Genomic DNA, 25,329 nt, shown 5'->3' with positions numbered 1-25,329 from the left:
TAAGAACACCTTATTAGATGCCCCAAAAGCCACAATCCCTCAATCAAGGAAGAAGGGGATATTGGTTATAAATTTTATATATATATTGGTTCTGTTGATTAATCGCAGTTAACTCATGCAATTAACTCAAAAAAATTAATCGTGATTAATCGCAGTTTTAATCACACTGTTGAACAATAGAATACCAATTAAAATTTATTAAATATTTTGGATGTTTTTTCTACATTTTCAAATATATAGATTTCAATTACAACACAGAATACAAAATGTACGGTGCTCACTTTATATTATTTGGATTACAAATATTTGCACTGTAAAAATGATAAAAGAAATAGTATTTTTCAGTTCACCTCATACAAGTACCATAGTGCAATGTCTTTATCATGAAAGCGCAATTTACAAATCTAGATTTGTTTTTGTTACATAACTGCACTCAAAAATAAAACAATGCAAAACTTTAGAGCCTACAAGTCCACCCAATCCTATTTCTTGTTCAGCTAATCACAAAGAGAAAAAAGTTTGTTTACATTTACGGGAGATAATGCTGCCTGCTTCTTATTTACAATGTCACGTGAAAGTGAGAACAGACCTTCACATAGCACTTTTGTAGCCAGCATTGCAAGGTATTTACATGCCAGATATGCTGAGCATTCATATGCCCCTTCATGCTTCAGCCACCATTCCAGAGGACATGCTTCCATGCTGATGACACTCGTTAAAAAAATAATGCATTAATTAAATTTGTGACTGAACTCCTTGGGAGAGAATTGTATGTCCCCTGCTCTGTTTTACCCACATTCTGCCATATATTTCATGCTATAGCAGTCTCGGATGATGACCCAGCTCATGTTCATTTTAAGAACACTTTCACTGTAGATTTGACAAAACTCAAAGAAGGTACCAATGTGAGATTTCTAAACATAGCTACAGCACTCGACCCAAAATTTAAGAATCTGAGGTGCCTTCCAAAATCTGAGTGGGGAGGGGAGCGGAGCATGCTTTCAGAAGTCTTAAAAGAGCAACACTCTGATGCGGAAACTACAGAACCCGAACCACCAAAAAAGAAAATCAACCTTCTGCTGGTGACATCTGACTCAGATGATGAAAATGAACATGCGTTGGTCTGCACTGCTTTGGATCATTATCAAGCAGAACCTGTCATCAGCGTGAACACATGTCCTCTGGAACAGAGGCTGAAGCATGAAGGGACATAAGAATCTTTAGCGCATCTGTCACACAAATATCTTGCAACACCAGCTACAACAGTGCCATGCAAACGCCTGTTCTCACTCTCAGGTGACAATTTAAACAAGAAGCGGTCATCATTATCTCCTGCAAATGTAAACAAACTTGATTGGCTGAACAAGAAGTAGGACTGAGTGGACTTGTAGGCTCTAAAGTTTTACATTGTTTTATTTTTGAATGCAGTTATTTTTTGTACATAGCTCTACATTTGTAAGTTCAACTTTCATGATAAAGAGATTGCGGTACAGTACTTGTATTAAGTGAATTGAAAAATGCTATTTCTTTTATTTTTACAGTGCAAATATTTATAATAAAAAATAAATATAAAGTGAACACTGTACACTTTTTACTCTGTTTTGTAGCTGAAATCAATATATTTGAAAATGTGGAAAACATCCAAAAATATTTATATAAATGGTATTCTATTATTGTTTAACAGTGTAATTAATCGTGATTAATTTTTTTAATCACTCGTCAGCCCAAATATATATATATGAATGAATGAAATGGAAGAAAGGAGAGATTAATAGTAAGGTATATGAATCAGAAGTTAGGAATTGTAGAAAGTTTATAAGGGAAGCAAAGAGACACTATGAGATATTTGTGGCCAGCAGAGTTAAGGACAATAAAAAGGAGTTTTAAGTATATTAGGAACAAAAGGAATCCTAGCTGGGTGGAAAGGGTAGAATTATCAATAATAATGCAGAAAAGGCAGAGGTGTTCAATAAATATTTCTATTCTGTATTTGGGGAAGAAACAGAAGGTGTAGTCTCATCTGATGGGACTCTCAGAAGGATGTTAAACTGCAGCTACTCAAGTAAGACATTTTTAAATTACCAGGTCTGGAAAACTTATATCCAAGAGTTTTTAAAGAGCTGGCTGAAAAGCTGGCTGAAGATCTTGCTGGGCCATTAGTGTTGCTTTGCAATAAGACTTGGAACACTGAGGAAATTCCAGAAGATGCGAAGACAGCTACTGTTGTCCCAATATTTTTAAACGGTAAATGCGATGACCTAGGTAATCAGTCTGACATCAATTCCAGGCAAGATAATGGAGTAATTGATATAGGATTTGATTAAAAAAGAATTAAAAGAGGGTAACATAATTAATGCCGATCAACATGGATTTATGGAAAATAGATCCTGTCAGACTAGCTTGATGTCTTTTTTAATGAGTGTGACAGGGTCAACTAGGTCAGGAAGCCCCCTGCTGGAGGCCTTGCAGTAGAGAGGTCCTCCAAGCTGACTAGAGTGGCTGTGTGGGAAGCAGCCAATCAGGATCCAGCAGGCTAGTATAAGAAGAGCTGCAGGGCCAGCATGAGATTAGTTCCTTGCTAGTGTTGGAGGAGCATGGATGGTGTGCCTGGCTGACTGAGGGAGCTACAGGACCCTGGAGAGAGCAGTGCTGACAGAGGCCAAGAGGAACACAAAGGAGTTCTGGATTGGCTGCTGAGACTCAACCAGGACAAGACATTGAGGTAAGGGTGAAGAATGAACTGGGGCTGCAGGGAAGTGGCCCAGGAAATTGTTGCAGTTTATTTAAAGAGATGTGGTGGATGGCTGCTATCTATAGGTTCCTGGCTGGGACCTGGAGTAGTGGGCTGGCCCAGACCCTTCTACCAGCCACTGAGAAAGTGGCCTGGACTTTGATGCATCCTGGAAGGGGAACTGAATTCTTTTAGTGGCCCAGCTGAAGAGCTGGGGCCAGAAAGGCCCAGAGAGGCAAAGAGTTGCTAGGGAGGAAGCCTTGGAGGATTTGGCCCCACATCAGGGTTAGGACTGCTTGAAAAGCAGGGACAATTTGGGAGAGCCCAGAAGGGATGGAGAAACAGTTTGAACCAGGGTACTGTGATAGGCCCTGCTGGACTGATTGAGAAGTGAGCCCAGAGATAGAGCTGCAGATCAAGGGACCTTACAGTGGGTGCTGAGATAGGGCCCCTTGTTGGATGTATATCCTGGAAGGGGGTTTGGTTTTTTTTCCCCACATACAGACTGTGTGACTCAGCTTGAGGGCTGAGTCACCGAAGACCCACATGCACTGAGACAGGTGGTTCTGAGATGAGTGCACCCCATTACAATGAAATTATACATTTAGTTGACAAAGGTAATTGTGTAAATGTAAGTATATTACATTAATATAATGCATTTGACTTGGTACCACCTGATATGATTAATGAAACTAGAACAATATAAAATTAACACGTCACACATTATAGGGATTAAAAACTGGCTAACTGATAGGTCTCAATAGTAAATGTAAACAGGAAATCAGCATCAAGCCGGGTGTGTTTCTAGTGGTGTCCCCCAGGGCTCTGTTCATGGCCCTACATTGCTTTTATTGATGAGATGAAAGAAAACATAAAATCGCTGGTAAAGTTTGCAGATGACCCAAAAATTGGGGTAAATAAGGAAGAGGACTAGTAACTAATACAGAGTGATCTAGGTCGGTTGGCAAACTGGCCACAATCTGTGTTTTAACATGGCTAAATGTATAACTCTAGGAACAAAGGAAGTAGGCCATATTTACATGGTGGGAAACTCTATCCTGGGAAGCAGTGATTCTGAAAGATTTGAGTCATGGTGAGTAATCAGCTAAACATAAGCTCCCTGTGTGATGCTGTAGCCAAAAGGGTGAATGCAGTCTTTGGATGCATATACAGGGGAATCTCAAGCAGAAGTAGAGAAGTTATTGTACCTCTGTATTTGGCACTGATGTGACCACTGCTGGAATACTGTGTCCAGTGCTGGTGCCCACAATTCAAGAAGGATGTTGAAAAATTGAAGAAAGTTCAGAGAAGAGCCACGAGAATGATTAAAGGATTAGAAAACATGCCCTAGAGGAATAACCTTCTGTCAAGGTTCCTTCCCCACTCTGAACTCTAGGGTACAGATGTGGGGACCTGCATGAAAGACCCCCTAAGCTTATTCTTACCAGCTTAGGTTAAAAGCTTCCCCAAGGTACAAACTTTGCCTTGTCCTTGAACCCTATGCTGCCACCACCAAGCGTGTTAAACAAAGAACAGGGAAAGAGCCCACTTGGAGACGTCTTCCCCCAAGCCTTACACCTCCATTCCTGGGGAAGGCTTGATAAGAATCCTCACCAATTTGTACAGGTGAACACAGACCCAAACCCTTGGATCTTAAGAACAATGAAAAATCAATCAGGTTCTTAAAAGAAGAATTTTAATTAAAGAAAAGGTAAAAGAATCATCTCTGTAAAATCAGGATGGTAAATACCTTACAGGGTAATCGGATTCAAAACATGGAGAATCCCTCTAGGCAAAACCTTAAGTTACAAAAAGACACAAACAGGAATATATATTCTGTCCAGCACAGCTTATTTTACCAGCCATTAAACAGAAGGAAATCTAATGCATTTCTAGCTAGATTACTTACTAACTAACAGAAGTTCTGAGATCTGCATTCTTGATCTGTTCCTGGCAAAAGCATCACCCAGACCCTTTGTTTCCCCCCCTCCAGCTTTGAAAGTATCTTGTCCCCTCATTGGTCATTTTGGTCAGGTGCCAGTGAGGTTATCTTACTTTCTTAACCCTTTACAGGTGAAAGGGTTTTGCCTCTGGTCAGGAGGGATTTTATAGCACTGTATACAGCAAGATAATTACCCTTCCCTTTATTTTTATGACACCTTCTCTCTGTTAAGCTAATGGGGAACTTACAGGCTATAAGTACCTACATGGGGAACAAATATTTAATAATGGGCTTTTCACTCCAGCAGAGAAGTATAACATGATCCAATGACTGAAAGTTGAAGTTAGATTAAAAACTGGAAATACAGTGCAGTTTTAACAGTGAGAGTAATTAACCATTGGAACAATTTACCAAGGGTCACAATGGATTCTCCATCTCTGACAATTTTAAAATCAAGACTGGATGTTTTTCTATAAAATATGCTCTAGGAGTTATTTTGGGGAAGTGCTCTGGCCTGTGTTATATAGGACAAGAAACTAGATGATCACAATGGTCCTGTCTGTCCTTGGAATCTACGAATCCGCAGGATCTGGCCTTTCGCCTGCACTGAATCACAAGGGTATTTTCAAGCTGAAGTTTATGGCTGTACACAAATTATTCCCCAATATGCAAATTATCTTGATACATAATTTGCATAAAAGGGCAAATTATGGGAGAGCCACAACACTTTGCAGTTATGAGGCCATCAGAAGGAGAACGTGAACCTGACTAGTTCCGTTTCTAATTTTTAAGCTGAGGGAAATGCAAAAAAGAAGTAAAAACCCCAAACAGGCAGCATTAAAAGTAAATTTGGCCTATAAAATTGTTTCAATTTCAATAATTGAAGGCCTTACTGGTGACAGAAGTAAGGAAATTTATCTTTGCAAAAATATAATATTTCTAAACTAGCCCTTAAAATCTCTGGGCTCTGCACACTCAGACAGTTGTTTGGTGCTGATGCAAAATAGGGCAATTCTGAGGATGCTGTATGCACCACTGTGTCTCTTTTGCCCTCCCGCTGTGCTTCTGACGTACCTTCGACACTGGGCGCTGCACACAGAGGTGGCCTAGAGCCAGATTTCAGGTTGTTTTGTGCCAATGACACTGCGTTAGCAGGGGGCACAATCTGGCCCTCTGTAAAATGCAGCATGTTTTTTATGATCCTCTACACTGGAAAGAGAAAATAATAATTAATAAAGTCAAACTCATTTGATTTTTTTTCTATTAGCGTTCCGGAAAGCATTCTTCTTCCCCTCACTCCCTTGCAGATGTGGGTTTGCACTAGGAAGCTGGTATTGACTGACTTGCTAGGGGGGTTCCTAACTGAAATTGCGAAGACAAAAGAGAGAAATAGTGACAGTTTCACATGTATTTACTTGTCTGCTGTTATAGGAGTTTGTCTTTCAGCAAAGAAAGAGTGTTACAGATCTGCATTCTCTAGGATTTAACTATGCAATTGTTCACACATACACACACCCCCCTCAGTTTCCACTCCACTGGACCAATACTTTCCAGTATAGTGCTGTTCTCTTGCACTTTTAAGAGATGGTCAGATATTATGTTGTACAACCAATGAGGCAGCAAACTCAGTAACTACAGTTCAGATAAGGAAATTAAGAAGTCAGTGAATGGAAAGATTTTCATCGCTACATGTTTTCATTTAAATATATATTGCATGCAAAAAAAAAAACATGTTAAAAGAACGTTAAGGTTGCAAAGTCAAGCACGCCAAAGTTAGGCAATGCCAAAATTCAGGTTGCCTATACAACCTTAATTCAGCCCCCTTTGCATATGCATTTACAGCACAATCTTTAATTACATGATCATATACTACTTTTTTATGTACAATCGTGCTTTCTTCAGTTCAGAGAAGGGACAGTGCTCCCTGAATGGGCAGCTAATCAATATGTCTTCGTCATTCAGTGTGTGGCCCCAGCCATGGTTCATTGCACACCATCCAAACCCTGCAGTGAATATAGAATGATTCATTTCCTTGTGGGCTTTTCTAATGTAGTGACTCAGTTCTTTACAAATCTGAATTAATTTATATTCATCGCCCATTTGAGGTGGATTATTATTCCCATTTTACACCCCGAGGCAAGGAGAATAAAGCCAAAATTGTCAAGTTTCAACTAATTTTGGATGCTTGATTTGAAAAGCCCACGGTCTGATTTTTCTGAATTCTTAGCCCTTTATATGTTCAGAGCACAGCTCCCACTGACATCAGTTGTGGTTGTGAGTACTCAACTCTTCTGCAAAGCAGACTCCAGCTGTCTCAGGTTAGGTATCTATAAAATGAGGAACACACCAGTGGGGAAAAGTTTGGATGAAGTGACTTGCCCAGCATCACATAGGTTGCGGTGCCAGAGACAGGGATACAGTCCAAGACTCCGGAGTGTCATTCAGCTGCCTTAATCACAGATCGTCCTTTCTTGTCCTGCAGTCTGATTCACCACACACCTTCTGCAATGAATGAGGCAAGGGCCCTACACGACCCTGTTTCATCCCCAGAGCAGGTCAAACTGAACGAGGCAGGGATCCTAGGGAACAATAGGAGGTGATCATATCATCAATGACTGTATCATAATTCATATGTATAAGAGGGCTGAAAAAAAGTTACGCAGAAGACTTTAATTCTGACCGCCTAACTTTTGAGTGATTGACTTTGTGATGTTCGTTTTTTGATGAGTGTGACAGGGTCAACTAGATCCAGAAGCCCCCTGCTTGAGGCCTGGGGGAAGGGAGGTATTTGCTAGTTTTTTTTATTAAAAAAAATTAAAATGGAGAAAACAAAAATTTCATCCTGTAGAGCCACATGGATCGATCATCGGCAGGGCTGAGCTCTTTAGATCCATAGCACAGTCCTCTACAACATGAGTGAATGGAGTAACGGGTAGCAATAGGGGGCTTTTGTCTTCTGTGTGGACCTGCCACTAGAGGGGGATGGCAACATTTTGCCAGTGGGTTTCACAGCTGTTTGCTAGATGGCAATGAAATATGGAGATTCAGAAAACTTGGGTTCGGCTCCAGACTCTGGAGGAGAGTGTTCTCGAATGGTTATAGCTTCTTCTGCCCCACTCTCCCCTTCCCAGCTCCTGCTCATCCCCCTGCTCCTGTCCTCTCCCAGGGCACCTGCTCATTTTCCCCCATCCCCTGCTCTGGCCCCTCTCCCCATTTCAATCCTATGCCTAAGGCTGAAAGAAACATGGCCCACAATTTTAACACACACAGCAGCTTTTTATAGCTGCCACACATTTGGGTGGCATTGCCACCCCATACTCCAGGTCGCAATGCCACTCGCTCAGATTTGGCCCAGCCATCATGACAGAGGGACAGATGGGCCAAATCTGAGCAAGCTGCATTACACCCTGGTACACGGGGTTGCAACATGACTCAAATTTGGCCTGGCTGCCCCTCCATCATGTTGGCTTTCAGGAGCCACATGGCATCTCGTCTGTGTGGCTGCCCTGCTTTGGAAGGTAGCTGCAGCCACAGCTGTCACAAGCTGCAGCCACATTTGTTTGAACCAAAAAAATCTCAACTTTCTTACAGCCCTACCAGTGCCTCTCTGCTTCCGCCTCCCTCTGCTTTGGACCCTGCCTCCACCATCACCTTTTCCTCCCCCTCTGCATTCAAGTCAGGCTGTTCCTATTCTTTCGTCACACTCCCTGGGGCACACAGAGCACAGGAAAGACATGCTCCCTGCTTTCAGTTCCATTGTCCAGCACCACAGAGGCCTCTTGCAGATGGAAGGAACAATTGCCTGGAAAGTTCTGCTCAGTCCCTAAAGTCCTCTGGAACACACTGGATCACTCTGTGGGAATGGCTCATGTGCAGTCCAATAGGCACACAGGAACTGTGAGGGGCTGGATGGCGCATGCCCAGTGCAGATAGAATCTTTAGATAACTTAGCTGCCAAACTCTAGCAAGTCTCTACTGAGTATGCGTGAACTAAGATTTTTGGCCAAATTTGGGTTGGTTTTCACAGGGGTGGGGAAAGGCACAACCACCCTGCCAAATTTCAAGTCCCTGCTCCAAAGCACTGAGGCACCAAAGAAGGCATCAAGAAAATGGTTGGAAGAATTTTTTTTAACCTGGACAAAACAATGAATCATTCTTAGCTGAAACTTTCCAGAAATATTCAGCCTGAAGCAAAGACCCAGCATGGAAAATTCAAGTGAAAACACTCTTATAATGGGAGTGTCAGGTAATGTTAACTATAGACGCCATTATCTGTGCTGCCTCTAATGTTTCAGTATATTTATATGCACAAAGGCACCTGCTAAATCCTATAACCTGAGGCTGTGATCCCATCGGCTCTCACAGGCTATGCATGGTGAAGTATGCTCAGTGCTTGTATGGAAGGGTTTTTCAAGGAGAACCCAGGTTGCTGTAGGAAAGTGGAGTTTGCAATTCATGCCCATGGCCATATTCCTTCTGACTCACAGGAGAACTGTGCCTCAGCTGGTGGCTGTGTGCTGGAGGGGCCATTTTCTTGCCTCAAAGGCAAAACCAGGTTCCTGACTATGGTTACTAAAGTTCCCATGGCACTTTACTCAGCCAGGGTCTTAGCTTCAATGTCCTCCAGCTTCCAGATTGGTTGAGCATATTCTACCTAGGTTAATACCCCCTGCATTTTCAGTTGGATACAAATTCTCTTCACTTTCTGTCCTAAAAGGCTGACGTTTAGTCATGCCATGTGCAGGGACAGGAAGAAAGATTCCTAAGTTTCGGTGTCTTTTAGAGGCAGACCAGATCCAATTCCAGATTTTCTCATTCTTGGGGGGTGATCAGCACAGGGGCAGAGTCTTGGCTCAGCCCATTCTGTAGAGTTCAGCAAGACACAAATATCAGAGCTGAATCCAAACTTCCTCCAAGTTTGGAAGTGTTCAGGTCTGGGGGAGTTGGGCTGGTGCCATCTCTGATATATACAGTATGTTTGTAGCATGCTCCGGGATCCTGCAGAGATGGATGGTGTTACGGAAAAATAAGTAATACTGAGCCCAGCTGTGCCCTCTGAGGTAGGGGACTCATCTGGAACTCAACAGCAGCGATGTTCAATGCCTTGCTCCACCAGACTTTCTCAGTGACCTTGGGCAAGTCCTGTAGACCCAGATCCTCAAAGGTAGTTAGAGAATTAGGAGTTGAAGATCTGAGTGTTAAACTCTCTCTCCTCCAATCAGTTCCTGGGGATAATAACCAGGGTTCTGTGAGGCTAAATCCATTAACGAATGTGAGGTGCTCAAATGCTATGGTGATGGGGTGTGGGGGGGCAGCTAAGTGTCTAAGATAGAAAATAAAAAGACAGTCCCGGCCCTGCAGAGCTCACAATCTAAGACGGGGATACACTTGGTCACATGGGAGCCATTGTTTAATTCTTTGCCAGCGCTGCAAACAACTATAACCCATGACTTCTTCTGCCCTGATAACTCTAGGGAAGTGAGTGTGCTAATATTATTTCAGCAAGTCTGAGGCACAAAGAAGAAGCGTGAGAAATGTTGAGAATGGTTTCTGGATCGTTGTGCGACTCAAAATTACAAAGGACAATAAGAGTATATTTGCCTGTCCCTGATAGTCCATTAACATCATCATCAGAGTCCTTCACGTAGGTCGGAAGAATCCCATGCACTGCTACAGACTAGGGACCGAATGGCTCGGCAGCAATTCTGCAGAAAAGGACCTAGGGGTTACACTGGACGAGAAGCTGGATCTAGGCTATTCTCAGTGGTACCAGATGACAGGACAAGGAGTAATGGTCTCAAGTTGCAGTGGGGGAGGCTTAGGTTGGATGTTAGGAAAAACTTTTCCCTAGGAGGGTGGTGAAGCACTGGAATGGGTTACGTAGGGAGGTGATGGAATCTCCTTCCTTAGAGGTTTTCAAGGTCAGGCTTGACAAAGCCCTGGCTGGGATGATTTAGTTGCCAGTTGGCCCTGCTTTGAGCAGGGGGTTGAACTAGATGACCTCCTGAGATCCCTTCCAACCCTGATATTCTATGATTCATTACTCATGAGTGAATTACAATTCATACCACAGCTCTTACGTAATGGTATTGTTTCCATAAAAATATCCCGACAGCAGTCGCAAGGCTATAAATCCAGCGTGACATAGTCAGAGGGGGAATGTTAATCTTCTCACTTTTTACCACTGTTCACCATTCACCCAGTGCTTGTGCAAGTTATCAGGCTGCCAGCCCTGGGGAGGCAAGCCCTTACTTCTCTCCAGGCAAGGGGCAGCAGCAAAGCCAGCTTAGCTCACCCCCAGCTACAGACCTGGAGGGGGCACCCTCGCAGAGATGACACCCTATTTCATTTTCCATGCTCAGTCTGCCCTTGGATGTTTTGCACTAGCCTTGATGTGATGCCTCCCTAGTAGCTGGACTACAGCCAACTGATCATAACATAAGCCACTCAATGGCTAGCAATTACCTTTAACCTCAAGCATATTTGAGGTGTTGGGTTTGAGTCTGTGAAAGGCTTCATATCCCAGGCTCCTACCATCCTCCCAGGCCAACTATTCCCCTTTCAAACCTTCATAGGCAAGTATGTGTCGTACTCAAAAGCTCTCACCTGCTCCTTGCCCTGCAAACAGCATCATGGAGTCCTTGCATTCTTGCTCCACATCTCTTTTCCAAACATTCCCCACTTCAGAACTTCCCTAAGCCATGCAGAATGTGTTCAGTGATCAGGAACCTGCTAAACTACAGTGGAATCTGTCCAATGTAGAACTTTGCACAATGTTATTCAGAAGAGTGGACTTGACGACCAAAGAAAGCAGCAGAAGAGAAACATTCACGTCCTTTATGGACTGCACAGTCTGATAATAACTAAAAGTCCCTCTGCTTCCCAGTCTAGAATTTCTGCTTTTAGGCTTAATTCAGTTCTAGACAGGTTATCTGTCTTCCATCCCTTTTATGTTTAACAGAAAATATTAAAGAAGGAAGCAAAATCCTCAGCTCTTTTTTTTTTACCAAAAACTACAAAATAAAGTCAATTATCTTCTCCAAGGGGATCTTCCATTTCCTCCCTTCATAAAACTACCTGGTAAATTGGTAATGTTTAAGCTTTCCTGGTCCTCATTGCACTGTCTCTGTCACTTAATCACCAGTTTATTTTTCTCTTGCTATCGCCTTTTGATCTGATGTGAAATCCTATAACGCCTAGTGCCAGCAGAATGACTGGTGTGGCTTTTAATGTTATCACTCTGAATGTATTTATCTCTGGAAAGAAGTGTTGGAATTTTTCACTCTGCTCAAACAACTTGAGAAGGGCAACATAAGAACATAAAACGGCCATACTGGATCAGACCAAAGGTCCATCTAGCCCAGTATCCTGTCTTCTGACAGTGGCCAATGCCAGGTGCTTTAGCGGGAATGAACAAATCAATCATCAAGTGATCCGTCCCCTCTCATTCACTCTCCTCTTCTGGCAGTCAAAGGCTAGGGACACGCAGAGCATGGGGTTGCAGCTATTGATGGACCTATCCTCCAGGAACTTATCTAATTCTTTTTTGAACCCCATTATAGTTGTGATCTTCAACATCCCCTGGCAATGAGTTCCACAGGTTGACTGTGTGAAGAAGTCCTTCCTTTTGTTTTTTTTTAAACTGCTGCCTCTTAATTTCATCATGTGACCCTTCCTTCTTGTGTTATGTGAAGGAGTAAATAACACTTCCTTATTCATGTTCTCCACACCATTCATGATTTTATCGACCTTTATCTGAGTCCCCTTAGTCATCTCTTTTCCAAGCTGAAGAGTCTGTTTTTTTTATCTTTCCGCATATGGAAATTAATCAATTTTGTTGCCCACCTCTGTACCTTTTCCAATTCTAATATATCTTTTTTTGAGAGGGGGTGACCATAACTGCACACAGTATTCAAGGCCTGGGTGTACCATTGATTTATATAATAGCATTATGATATTTACTGTCTTACTATCTCTCCCTTTCCTAATGGTTCTAAACATTCTGGTCACTTTTTGACTGCCACTGCACAATGAGTGGATGTTTTCAGAGACCTATCCACAATGACTCCAAGATATTTCTTGAGCTATAATAGCTCATTTAGACCCCATCATTTTATATGTACAGTTGGGATTATGTTTTCCAGTGTGCATTACTTTATATTAAACACTGAATTTAATCTGCCATTTTGTTGCCCAGTCACCCAGTTTTGTGAGAGCTTTTTGTAGCTCTTTGCAGTCTGCTTTGGACTTACAAAATTACTTGAATTATCTTCTGCAAATTTTGCCACCTCACTGTTTACCCCTGTGCATGGTGTGTGTAATATATGCAATGTGCGTTTGTGTGTAAGCCATTTCACTGTAATATATCTATGTAGCTATGGCTGTTTGGACCTTAAATGCAAGAGGGTATAGAACTCTGAGATCTTTCAACTAGAGGTGGGTGAATAGCAGATTTTTTTCCATTACACTCACAATAGGGACAATACACAGATACTTTTCTTTTTGTATCTAAACCCTCCATGCCCCAAACCCTTTGTCCTGAGAATTAAAAGATCTATTTGCTATCCTAGGCCTCTTTGCTAACTGCCATTTTGCTGAACTCACCCGTTGTTGGTTGGTTAGCCATTCAGTTGCTCGAAATGGCTGAGGGGAAAAAAACAATTTGAACTCCAGTTTTAGGTGAGTTGTCCTGTGCCTGAAGACAGGCTGAACAGCGACTTTGCCATTGGTAGTATTAACAACTGCCAACGTCTCAGAAAATGTAAAGTGTCCATGACATACAGAGAAAGACGCATATTTGTTCTTTGTGATTTTTCTGTAATCTAAAATAAGTCATCTCAGTTGAACCTACATGTTCGGTTCCTGGGGCATCAGGACACTGTGCTGTAAGGGGTTAAGTTCTAGCAGGAATATTAAAGCTGCCCCACAACCACATCGTGCCAAAAGCTCTGCAGTGCCACACTTCCTGGTGAGGTTCACAGACTCTCCGTGTATGTCTACACTACAGTGGGTAGACACTTCCTACAGCCACTAAAGGGATTTTTTCTCATTGATGTTGTCAAGGTTCCTTCCCCACTCTGAACTCTAGGGTACAGATGTGGGGACCTGCATGAAAACCTCCAAGCTTACTTTTACCAGCTTAGGTTAAAACTTCCCCAAGGTACAAATTAATTTTATCCTTTGTCCTTGGAATATCCACTGCCACCACCAAACTCTAACTGGGTTTACTGGGAAATGTAGTTTGGACACGTTTTTTTCCCCCCAAAATCCTCCCAACCCTTGCACCCCACTTCCTGGGAAAGGTTTGGTAAAAATCCTCACCAGTTTGCATAGGTGACCACAGACCCAAACCCTTGGATCTGAGAACAATGAAAAAGCATTCAGTTTTCTTAAAAGAAATCACCCCTGTAAAATCAGGATGGTAGATACCTTACAGGGTAATTAGATTCAAAACATAGAGAATCCCTCTAGGCAAAACCTTAAGTTACAAAAAAGACACACAGACAGAAATAGTCATTCTATTCAGCACAATTCTTTTCTCAGCCATTTAAAGAAATCCTAATCTAACACATACCTAGCTAGATTACTTACTAAAAGTTCTAAGACTCCATTCCTGTTCTATCCCCAGCAAAAGCAGCATACCGACAGACCCAGACCCTTTGTTTCTCTCCCTCCTCCCAGCTTTTGAAAGTATCTTGTCTCCTCATTGGTCATTTTGGTCAGGTGCCAGCGAGGTTACCTTTAGCTTCTTAACCCTTTATAGGTGAGAGGATTTTTCCTCTGGCCAGGAGGGATTTTTAAAGGGGTTTACCCTTCCCTTTATACTTATGACAGATGTGGTTAATCTCCCTCCCTGAGAGCTGGTAGCTAGGTCAATGGAAGAATTCTTCTGTTGATCTAGCTGCATCTACAGTGGGGGTTAGGTCAACCCAGGTATGCCACACAGGGCACACAATTTTTCACAGCCCGGAGCAATGTAACTTAGCCAAACTAATTTTTAGGTGTAGACCAGGCATCACACACATACAGACAGGAAGGAGCTGCAGAGTCTGGGACAGAGAATGCAGCGATGTTAGATTCCTGCCGCAGCAGTACCACGGTTGCCTTATAAGTGATTTCTTGTTGGTAGTTAAATACATTTATCATTGTAACACCTGCCTCAGTCATCACTGAACTAGCACAGACATGGGGGCATACTCTTCCAGGAGAGAGAAAGGAAAGCAGAAGTGAAAGTAAGCCGGTACGCTCTGGTACAGCGTACTGGACCGGCTTCCCCGGTGGTGATTTAAAGGGCCCAGGGCTCCAGCCACTGCAGGGAGTCCCGGGCCCTTTAAATCACTGTCCAAGCCCTGCCGCCATTACCCCAGGGCTCTGGCAGCTGGGCTTGGGTGGTGCTTTAAAGGGCCCCAGGCTCCCTGCAGTGGCAAGAGCTTTGCTGAATCAGAGCCTAAAGGCGGGGCTATTGTAAGCAAGTCCCAGTCAGGGTTGGTGCTTTTTCATTTTACTTTCCTCTGAGCAGTGAATGGGAGCCATCCTAGTAGTACATGCAAAGGTATTGGTTATGTATGTGTGAGCAATGAGTTGGTATATAAGTGTAGGAAAATTTGCTTGGTGTTCGTTAAGAAGAAGAATCCCCAGCGCTTCCCCATGAATGCCACTTGCATAAGTTAGCACCTGTGCATCGAAGGCTGGATTTAGAGCAGACTCTGGACAGCACTGACTCCATGGGTGCTTCAGGGCTGGAGCACCCAAGGAAACAAAAAATAGGGAGTGCTCAGCACCCACCAGCCACCTGCCAATCAGCTATTCAGCTGGCCCCACTGATGTTCAGCAGCAGGAGGGGGCACTCCAGGGAGCGGGCAGGAAGAGGTGGAGTGAAAGTGGGGGCCTTGGGGGAGGGGGCAGGAAGAGGCCAAGTGGGGGCAGGAAGAGACCATGAGGGTGGGACCTTGGGGGAGGGGCAGGCAGGAAGAGGTGGAGTGAGAGTGGGGTTTTGGGGGAAGGGGCAGAGTGGGGGCGAGGCTTCAGGGCAGTGCAGGGGCAGAGTACCCGCCCAGAAAAATGAAAGTCTTTGATGCAGCTTTTGTCAGAATGGAACGACTGGCAAGATCCGGAGACATGAACGGGAGAAAATTCCATCCCTGGGCTCTGTTCTTCGGTAGCCCTGGCTAACATGGGCTCTTTGCAGACGTAGCCTCAGAACACCCTCAGGGAGGCCAGTCCATGTTAGGATACTCAGGGTACTTTGGATAGCTGAGACGATTGAAGCACAGGACCATTAAGAGCCCAGTGAGGATCGCACTTCTTGAGTATCCTGAAGTCTATGGCACAACTGCATATAAAACCCAGATCTCCTGCTTCCTGGCCCCTATGCCTTAACCACAAGTCTATTAAGCTAATGGGCATTAGTGTTAGATTTTTCCCAAAGGAGTGTTTATTTTGTCATGCGGTTAACAGCTCCATATTGTATTACTCTCTGCCCTTGCTGTATTGGCATCCTGTAAACCTCCTGCTCTGCAACTCGTTATCCTCCCCTCTTGGGTTTCAGTCTTCACTGAGGTGCTGAAGCGCCTAGTGTCTCTCCTGCCATAGGAATGATGTTTGCAAGGGGAGTGGGGGGTTGATCTGGGAAGAGAGGGGGAGGAAATGGAAAGGAGTAGAGAAGCAAAGGAAACGTGAAGCAGAAGGGTGCAAGCTAAAAGAGGCTGAAATTGTGTTGATTTGACTCCTGATACCTCGGAGACTGTCTCTGCTATGCCTGTTAAAAATGGATCATTTGCATTTTAATGCCCATTTAAACCGACCGAATATTGGCGATTACAATCCAGAGCTATGCTAAAAGAGAAAGCTTTGATAGCATTGTCCACGTTCCAAGGAAACAATGGGATCTCACCGAGCCCAAAAAAAAAAAAAGCACTTGAGGATTTTAAAAATTACATGGTTTGCGATGTTCATAAAACCACTTCTGACTCTGCACTTCTGATGCTTTGTCCCTTTTTCATCGTCATTCTGGGTTCAATTTTGCAGAAATGTTTCCAGCAAAAGGGTCACAGAGAATCTGGAAAATACCCCCATTGTCTTACACTAAAGGAGGTGAACAAAGAGTGGTGAGATTGGGCTAATATAGCCCTAGTGTGAATCTGCTAAACTCAGTGGGGTTGTGCCCACTTTCAGCAAGGCTGAGTTTGACCCTACATACTCATACTGCTTTACAAATATTAACTAATCTTCAGTCGGTATCATTACCCCATTTTACAGATGGGAAACCCCCAGGTATGGAGGTGAATTGACTTGCCAAAGGTTGCACAGCACATCAGTGGCAGAACCAGGACTAGAACGCATGACTGCAAAGTCCAGTACTGGTGACCCCTCCAAGACGAGAAGCAAGTGCCAACACCCCTAGAACCACTCAGGGACCCCCTCCTGTCCACTGGGAAAAAGCTTTGATTTCTCTTCCTACAGGGTCACTAGATATCAGACCAGACCTGTCACTAGTCCAGGACTGGATATTTACCATCACAGATTGGTGTGATTTTTTTGAAGTAGTGGGAATTACATACTGAACAGGGAAAGAAAGGCAATGTTTCATTAGTTAACTGGTTGATTCTGCTTTTAAATAGCAGCTGTTTGGAGGTACTCAAAGGTTTGAAATGTTACAATCAGTCCCAGGGCTGAAGGGTTAGAGCACAGGGTAATCAGTTAGATGAACAGTTTATCGCATGGATTCTGCCATGTGTCACATGAGGCTGTAAGTTATCACACAGCTAGGGAAGGGCAGCAAAGAGACTCAAAAGAGAGAGTCAGCTGCTCTCTTGAAGTCTTTAGTTTCACTGAGAATTGGGGAATATGAAATCAACAGGGGAGCAATGCACCGACTTATGGCTGCCCCTTAGAACAGTTTACCTAGCACAGTGGTTTCTCGGCCTTTTTTCATTTGCGGACCCCTAATAAATTTCAAATGGCAGTGCAAACCCCTTTGGAAATAGACATAGTCTGCAAACCCCAGAGAGTCCGCAGACCACAGGCTGAAAACCACTGACCTAGCGTGTCCGCTGTGCGTGCTACCCGTCTCTTTCTGTTGTAACAGAGCTTTAGCCAAAGGAGGGAGGGTTACATTTTTGTTAGCCGTGCCAAATGCAGAACAACAAACTCTTGTGATGGTGCCGTGATTCAAAATTGAATTGCCAGATGCAAGTCAAAGTTCAGGCTTGTCCTAAGACCCATTAAATGCCTATGGAGCTTTGACTTCAAATATACGTTGCCTAATGTGGGATACTTCAGAGTGTCCTTAATTAAACCCAACCTGGGTGAGACACAGCATTCTGCAGCCTCATTCCACCGTAGCCTGCATGTGAAACCCCTGCTGCTGACTGTTGGGATAAAACTGGGAGAAATCAAGGCGACCAGGAACCATTCCAACCGTGTAGCAACACTGCCACCTTGAGGAACTCCCATTTGGAGACCAGCAAGACAGGGATGATGTCCAGGGAAAGATACTTCGTGTAAAGAGCCAGATCTTTGCTGCTTCTGGGTTTGAGGGGCAGGCCCTGCATAAGTCAACAAGGGTCTCCTTCTGATCACATTGCCGCTCATTGTTAAAATGTGCTGTGAATGTAAAGAAGTCAATAAAAAGGAATGAACTAGTTGAATGTTAGGGGAGGAAGGTTGGCTGTGTGGCTTCAGCATTTCATGGCAAACCGAGAGATCTGGTTTCCGTGCCACAGGCTCACTGGGTGGCCTCGGACAAGCCACCTCCTCTCTCTGTGTCACACACCGTCGCAGCACTACATAGGCCCCGCACCTGGTGCCTGCCCCTGGGGAATGTTAGTACACAGCTGCTGTGTGACACAGTATTAACTTCCATGTGGCTAACACACTGAGATCTCAGCCCCACTCCCACCCAGCTTCTCCCTACTTGCAGATTGCCAGACCCGCTGAGAACTCTCCGCAAGGTTAGGGAAGGGGGGAAAGGCTGTGGACCCCATGTGCAGAAGAGGACACACAGAAGGCCCCCTGCAAGCATGGACCTGCCTCTATATTCCTGAGTGGAGTTCTGATCCCACACAGTCCTTTACCCGGACAAGCAGCCCCCTGAAGCCAATAGGCACATTACCTGTGTCCTGGGTTTGCTGGTCTGTATCCTGAATATCTTTGTTATACACAGTCTGTATGGTTCACAGTGCCAAAAAACAATAAATACAGGGACAGGCTCTCACAGTGAAGAAATTATAGAAAGGACTGCTGTCCAGGGCCATATTTAGACTTACTTCCAGCTTTCCTAGACTCCAAGGGACCACTGTGATCATTTGCTCTAACCTCCTGCATAACACAGGCCATAGGACTTCATGGAGTTAATGCCTGTTTGAACTGGAGCAGACCTTTTGGGAAAACATCCGATCTTGGTTTAAAAATTGCCAGTGATGGGGAATCCCCCACGACCATTGGTAAATGGTTCCAGGGGCTAATTACCCTCGCTGTTAAATATGTGTACCTTATTTCTCATTTGAATTTGTCTAACCAACTTCCAGCCATTGGATCTTGTTATACCTTTGTCTGCTAGACGGAACATTCTTCTATTATCAAACGACTTGGAGAGCGTCCTTCTAACAGCCGGTGACACTGTCTTTTGTTTGCCAGATCGTGGTTTAGAAGCTTTTTGGGGCAGAGGCTGCCTCTGTCTATGTGGATACACAGCGCCTAGCACAACGGGATCCTCATCCAGGGGGCCTCAAGGTGAGTTGTAATTATTTGTTGTTGTTCACGACTAGCCACTTTGCTAAAGCAGAGAATGAAGAAAGGAGAACCCCAGTGCAGGGCCAGGGGGAAAATATCCCAGCTGTCTCCTGTCCCCAGCTGGATGCACATTTCAGGACACAGACCTTTCGAAAAGGCGCAGCAGTTCTTCTGTAGTGCACCACAAGAGGAAGCTAAAGGTAGCTCAGAAATTCTATCGGTCATCCTTCAGCTGCACCCAACTCCCCTCCCCAGAGCTGCTGTAGTTGTGGAGACATGTGGAATGTCGCCACTTCATGCCAAAGGGCGTGAACGGCGAACACAGTCAACGGCCCTGTTGTGCTCAGTGCAGACAAACAGAGAGAGGGACTCAATGCAGGCCATGAAGAATTTACAATTTAAGGCAGAGGTCCCCAAGCTGGGGTGCGTGGAGGAATGTTCGTGGGGGTGCAGCGGGGCCCGGACCAGCCTCCGTGGGGGGCAGGAAGGGAGCACCACCCAGCCCCATGCCTCAGCCCCTGGCCGCAGCTCAGTTCCCGACCCCAGCCCCACCCACAGCTGTGGCCCAGCCTTGGCCCCCTTACCCCTGTCCACCCCTGCCCACCACCCATGTCCCCAGTCCCAGGGGGGCATGGACAGGGGCGGGGGGGGCATGACCATGAAAAGTTTGGGTACCCCTGATCTAAGGGGTAGATACTGCCACATCTATGCAAGGGAGTAAGAAGGCCCCTTGTACCTTCTATGCAGGCTACCTGGACCTGGGGCTTGGCCATGCAGGCGTAAGCATGGCTAATGCCCACTTACTCCCTCGGTGGAGTGGATGGTTGGGGAAAAGATGGAGACTTAGCTTCACCTTGTTACACGCTGGCCAACATAGCTGAGCCAGCGCCGGGCGCATCCCAAGATGGCTGCTGGGTTTGGCCAACAGCAAATGGATGACACCCCCTCCCGCCACCAAGGCAGAGCGAAAAAGGAGGAGTTTCCCCAGGTGGTGTTTACTCCCCATCCCTAGCGCTGATCAGTGCCAAAAGGTACAGTCTGGCCCGTCACTTGGTGGTCCTCTCAGCCTCATTTCGGCCCCAACAGAGTTACTGCAGGCAAGCCAACCGGACTCTACCTCAAGAATGAAAGTCGTTGGGTCCAAAGGAGACCAGCCATGAAAGAGTTAAGGGGAAAGAGCTTATTGGCTTGTTATCTTAATACAACGGCACCATTAACATCTGACGTTTACCACCAGCAGGCGTTCTAATACGGCGATATTTGCAGTATTCCTTGTCTGGGTATAGGAAATACCGCACATAGCAAATGTCAAGATTGTAATGGCAAGTGTCTTCCGATCAATTTTACTTTCATGCCCTGCTTTTATATTGAATATATTGGGCCAAGTCCTCAGCTGGGGCAAGCAGGCACAGCTCCTTTGAAGTCATTCTATGAAACCATTATTGGTGAGAGATCGTTTGGGCCAGTGGCTAAGGTGACGGATTAGGGCTTAGAAACCCTTGATTCTAAGCCTGACTCCACTGGTGACCTTGGGGAAAATCACATTGTCTCTTTCCCCATTGCCACCACGCTTTGTCTTTTCAGTATTTTAAAATAATCTAGTCTGCCTTGCATGACACAGGTCACAGAACTTCCCTGAATTCATTCCTGGTTGAACAAGAGCAGATCTTTTAGAAAACAGCCGATGGAGATCTAAAACTTGCCAGTGATGGCAAACCCAGGAGAGCCCTTGGTAAATTGTTCCAGGAATTAATTACCCTCACTGTTGCAGGTGCATCAGTAACACTGATTTTATGTAATGGGTTCACCTAAATTCGGTCCACGTACCCCCAAAATACTCTGTTTACAAAGTGTGGACGTGCATCGTTCAGTAGCCTGTTTCTTTAACACAGGAATTTATTGGGGGGGGGGCACCAAAAAACCCCCACACAATTGTTTTAAAGCAATGTGTGCATGTCATGGAACTGTTCTTTCATACCTGGCTGGCTGGCTTCTGCCCTGGTTATTATGCTGCTGTCTTGTACAGTGTGAGTCTGTGTGTTTCACTAACCATGGGGTGTTGCAACCGGGCTACTTCTGACCAATATTCTAACCACATTTACACCACAGAAACTTGGCTTTGTCGGAGACACCATGAGCGCCGTGCAGCTAAGCAACTATTTTATACCACCGCAAAATCCCATCAATCTCTGGGTTTAACAGCTGTGAGCGATCGGAGGGGGGCTGTGGGAATTCTATCGAAAGCCAAGGTATTAGTGTTACCAGCCGTATTTTAAAATGCTGGCCACCATTCCTCTCACCCTCCTTCCATTGTGAAAGGGGGAGTATGTTACAGTCATCAGTTCAGAGGTTATGTTTTCTATTTTTCACAGAAAAGCAGCTTTGAATGTCACTATTTTCTGCCCTTCTCCATTTGATGATTTGGCTCTACGCCTCCAGCTCCAACAGGGACACAATCCGGACAGGGTTCGTTAGCTGGAAGTTTCCGTAGGGAAGCAGAACTTTCCCTTGGGTGGTAATTAAAGTAGAATAGAAATTACGAAGTGGGTCAGTTGCATTACACTGGCACCTAGATACTGAGACTGGGATGTCATTGTGTGAGGTATTGGGCAGACCCCTCATAAGAGACAGGCCCTGCCCCAAAGATGGTCTAAACAGATAAGACAGACAGAGTGGGAAAAGGGGCCTAATATACCCATTTTACAGGTAGGGAACTGAGCTACAGAGCAACTAAGTGACTTGTTCAAGGTGACGCAAGGAGTCCGTGGAAGAGTTAGGCACTGAAGCCAGCTCTCCTGAGGCCGAGTCCTATACCATAGGTAATTGCAACAGCTTCAAACCCCAAGGCACTGCAATATGCTTTCACCTGGACAGGGGCTGAAATGTGCGTTTACCATGCTTATCCATCCTGGGTCTCAAGAGCTTTGGAACTGCTATCTGCCAGTGCTAAAGAGTAATGTTTAAAGCCCTCTGTGATCTCTGACAAGACCTCAGACTGAGGGCCAGCTTGCATCTTTAGGAGCCTAAATACCTCTGACAGCCCTTTAATGGGCTTTTCAAAAGCACCTGAGCAGGTTAAACACCCAACTCCCCTTGATTTCAATAGAAGTCAGGCACCTAACTTGCTTGGGAGCTTATAAATCCTCCTAGAGACTTATCTGCATCTTTAGGTGCCTAAATACCTGGCCCTTAGTGCATACAGCAGCCACCCCACTAGGGTGTCTGCAGACACTTCACAACCAGCAAGAAACCAAAGCAGCTCTGTGCAATTATCTGGCCGACAGCTGCGTCCTGTATAGCTGTGTTAACATTTATATGAGTGAGTATCAAAGTGGGACAGCTTTTGCGCATGAATGCGGTGCAGGGTTATTAAAGGGCCGGGAGAAGACGAAGCCCGCTAGCAAAGCTGAGGCATGGAACAACACAGCGAGCAGAGGGCTGTTCCCCTATTCAGCCATGTGTTTGTGTTTACTTGCCGTGACTTTTAAGCTGGTTGGCTCTGCCAAGTGATTGATTGTCTCACACCCGGGGCTGAGGGAACCAGGTGTCCTCGCTCTCTTTTGTTAATGCAGATTTGGTAGTGCCGGGGGAAATGATGGAGTCATACCATCCCCCTGGAAGATCACGCCCACTTATTTCTCCCCAGGCACAGGTACACCACTGGCTGTGGACGCACACTCCGGCCCCTCCCAACGTGCCTCCGTTCTCTTCATCTCTAGGCAGGGGGAGAATATATGGGTCCCATTTGACCCTTGACCTTTTTTCCAAGACAGCAAGCAAGAGGGACACTGAGAGCCAGCCATGATGGCGAAAAAGTCATCAATCCCTGGGCAACTAGAAGCTGGCTGGAGCCCACCAAGTGTTTTCCCAGCATGGACTTTCTGTGCAGTTCTGGATAAACACTCCACCCCGTGGGCCTAAGCTGCAGAGCTCAGCACCAGCCAGCTCCAAATATCTCCTCCCGTTCAGCCATGGCCAGAGCCGGGGTTTTGTTTTGGACCCATCTCTAACAATTAAAGATGATTCATTAGTGTGTTGATGAGTTGCTTTTCTTCCCTCTCACTTCTTCGGGGAGGTGGGGGGGGGGGAATGACAGGCCACCAACATGAGCCAGCACCCAAGCACTAAACCCCCAATCAAAATTAGACACCAGCATTACAGCCCATCGGAGACTACATTATTATGTGTGCCAGACAGAGGTGCACTAGTGCCCAAGGCCCCCTGCAATGGCAGGGAAATGATTGAACTATACCCAGATAATCCTGGCAAGCGACCCACACTCACCTGCTGCAGAGGAAGGGGAAAACCCCCTGCGATCACTGCCAATCTGACATGGGGGAAAATTCCTTCCCAACCCCGCATATAGCGAACAGCTAAACCCTGAGCGTGTGAGCAAGAGCCAGCCTGCCGGGCACCTGTGAGAGAGGGAATATTTGATACCACCTCAGAGCCCTGGCCCTCCCTGCCCAATGTCCTATCTGCAGCCATTGACTTAATTAAACAAGTTGGGGAAGCTGTTCCATTCATACACAGTAGGAGGCCTGGAGCCAAGAGTGGTTAGCCCACGTAATCTATACAGTACACACCATATCACACACAGCGCATGCAATTTAAGCCCTGCAGCCTCCACAGAGATCAATGTAACCTTTCCCTAATGCCTTGGCTTTCTTAGGGGTCTGCGCTCCCCGCATGGTAACTGATCGATCCCAGTTATGCGAGTGCCACTTACGCTCAGACATTCAGGGAGAAAACATCCCCAGGAACGAATAGCTTCTCAATGGTCCCTCCTTTAGATCTAGCGGGAGCTCAGCACTGCCAAAGAGGTAGCGTGTTCAAGGGGCGGAAGAAGAAACGTTGTTACCTATGGAACCAGCTTTGCAAAAGCCCAACAGCTTAGAACTAAAAGCTTTTTTTAAAAAGCTGCCCTTTAAATTTTGATGACTCAATAAATCTAAGGCAGACTTAAAGTAGACGTTAACCAGGCCTTTAACTCAGTGGGTTTAGCAGGAAGAAGGTGGGGGGGTGTTAAAAAACCTTAGAGCAATCGCCAGACTTAGCTGAGCTGTTTTATGGATAACATCGTTTCTGAGCAGCAATAAACCCTGGGCTTAATCTGCAGAGCGGAGTGGCAGGGAAATGGGCTGTCAGCGGAAAGTTGGTGCAGAATGGCCTCACTCGAAACGAGCCACTTAGGCTCCGGCTCCACGGCTGCTGGCCGTGTGCCGCCTGCCCCGTGCCCGCTCCCCTCGGGCAAGCATGCTGAACGTAACCGTGTGGATGTGGCGGCACCGTCTAGCCACCTGAGCACAAGCCCACCTGGCCCCCGGGGCCAAGCTCGGGTGGCTAGCTCAGGCTGCCACCCAGATCGCAACGCCCAGGCTGGTATTTTTAGCATACTGGTGCAAGCAGAGCTAGCGTGTGTCCGCCCCGCCCGGCCGCGAAAGCACGCACCAGCTACAGTGGAGCTATACCCTTGGCCATACTACACAGTCCTCGCTAGTTTGCCTGTCTAGCGCTCTGGGGCTTGTAACCGTGGTGCCTGAGGTTATGGTCCTGGTAGATCCCACATGCTTTGGAGGGGAAAGCTTGTAAAGTGCTCCAGGATACACTGTCCTCTCCTTAGGGTGAGCGTCCTCTAACAGTGCATCAGTGCAGCTGGCCAGTCCAGCCTCTCAGGCTATAATGTAAAAGCTGGTTGGTAAAGATCTTGCAACTCTTTTTGGCATCTGTTAACTCCACTCATCTGGCCAAATTCCATTCTGCCTCCCTGAATTCCTCCTCTGGTTTCGGTGGAATATAATATTCCACTATTATTCTCCACTTCCTGTACTAAACTCTGGAGCAGTGTTGATAGCCAGCCACTCTGTTCCAGCCCAGAGGTGGCTGTACTATCGTGGTGAGTGTCATAATGACATAAATGTAC

The 25,329-nt window shown here is 45.5% G+C and overlaps 1 long non-coding RNA gene across 1 annotated transcript; it reads left to right on the top strand.

Moving 5' to 3' along the window:
• Nucleotides 1-2,609: 2,609 nt before the first annotated feature.
• Nucleotides 2,610-23,189, top strand: LOC141995675 (uncharacterized). The gene is made up of 3 exons (XR_012641389.1): nt 2,610-2,722; nt 19,311-19,406; nt 23,053-23,189. It is a non-coding gene; the product is annotated as an uncharacterized LOC141995675 (long non-coding RNA).
• The last annotated feature ends 2,140 nt before the right edge of the window (nt 23,190-25,329 follow it).

The sequence above is a fragment of the Natator depressus genome, chromosome 11 (assembly GCF_965152275.1).
Source record: "Natator depressus isolate rNatDep1 chromosome 11, rNatDep2.hap1, whole genome shotgun sequence".
Lineage (NCBI taxonomy): Eukaryota > Metazoa > Chordata > Testudines > Cheloniidae > Natator > Natator depressus.
The sequence above is the reverse complement of the archived record's forward strand: the minus strand, read 5'-3'. Positions and strand labels throughout refer to the sequence as shown.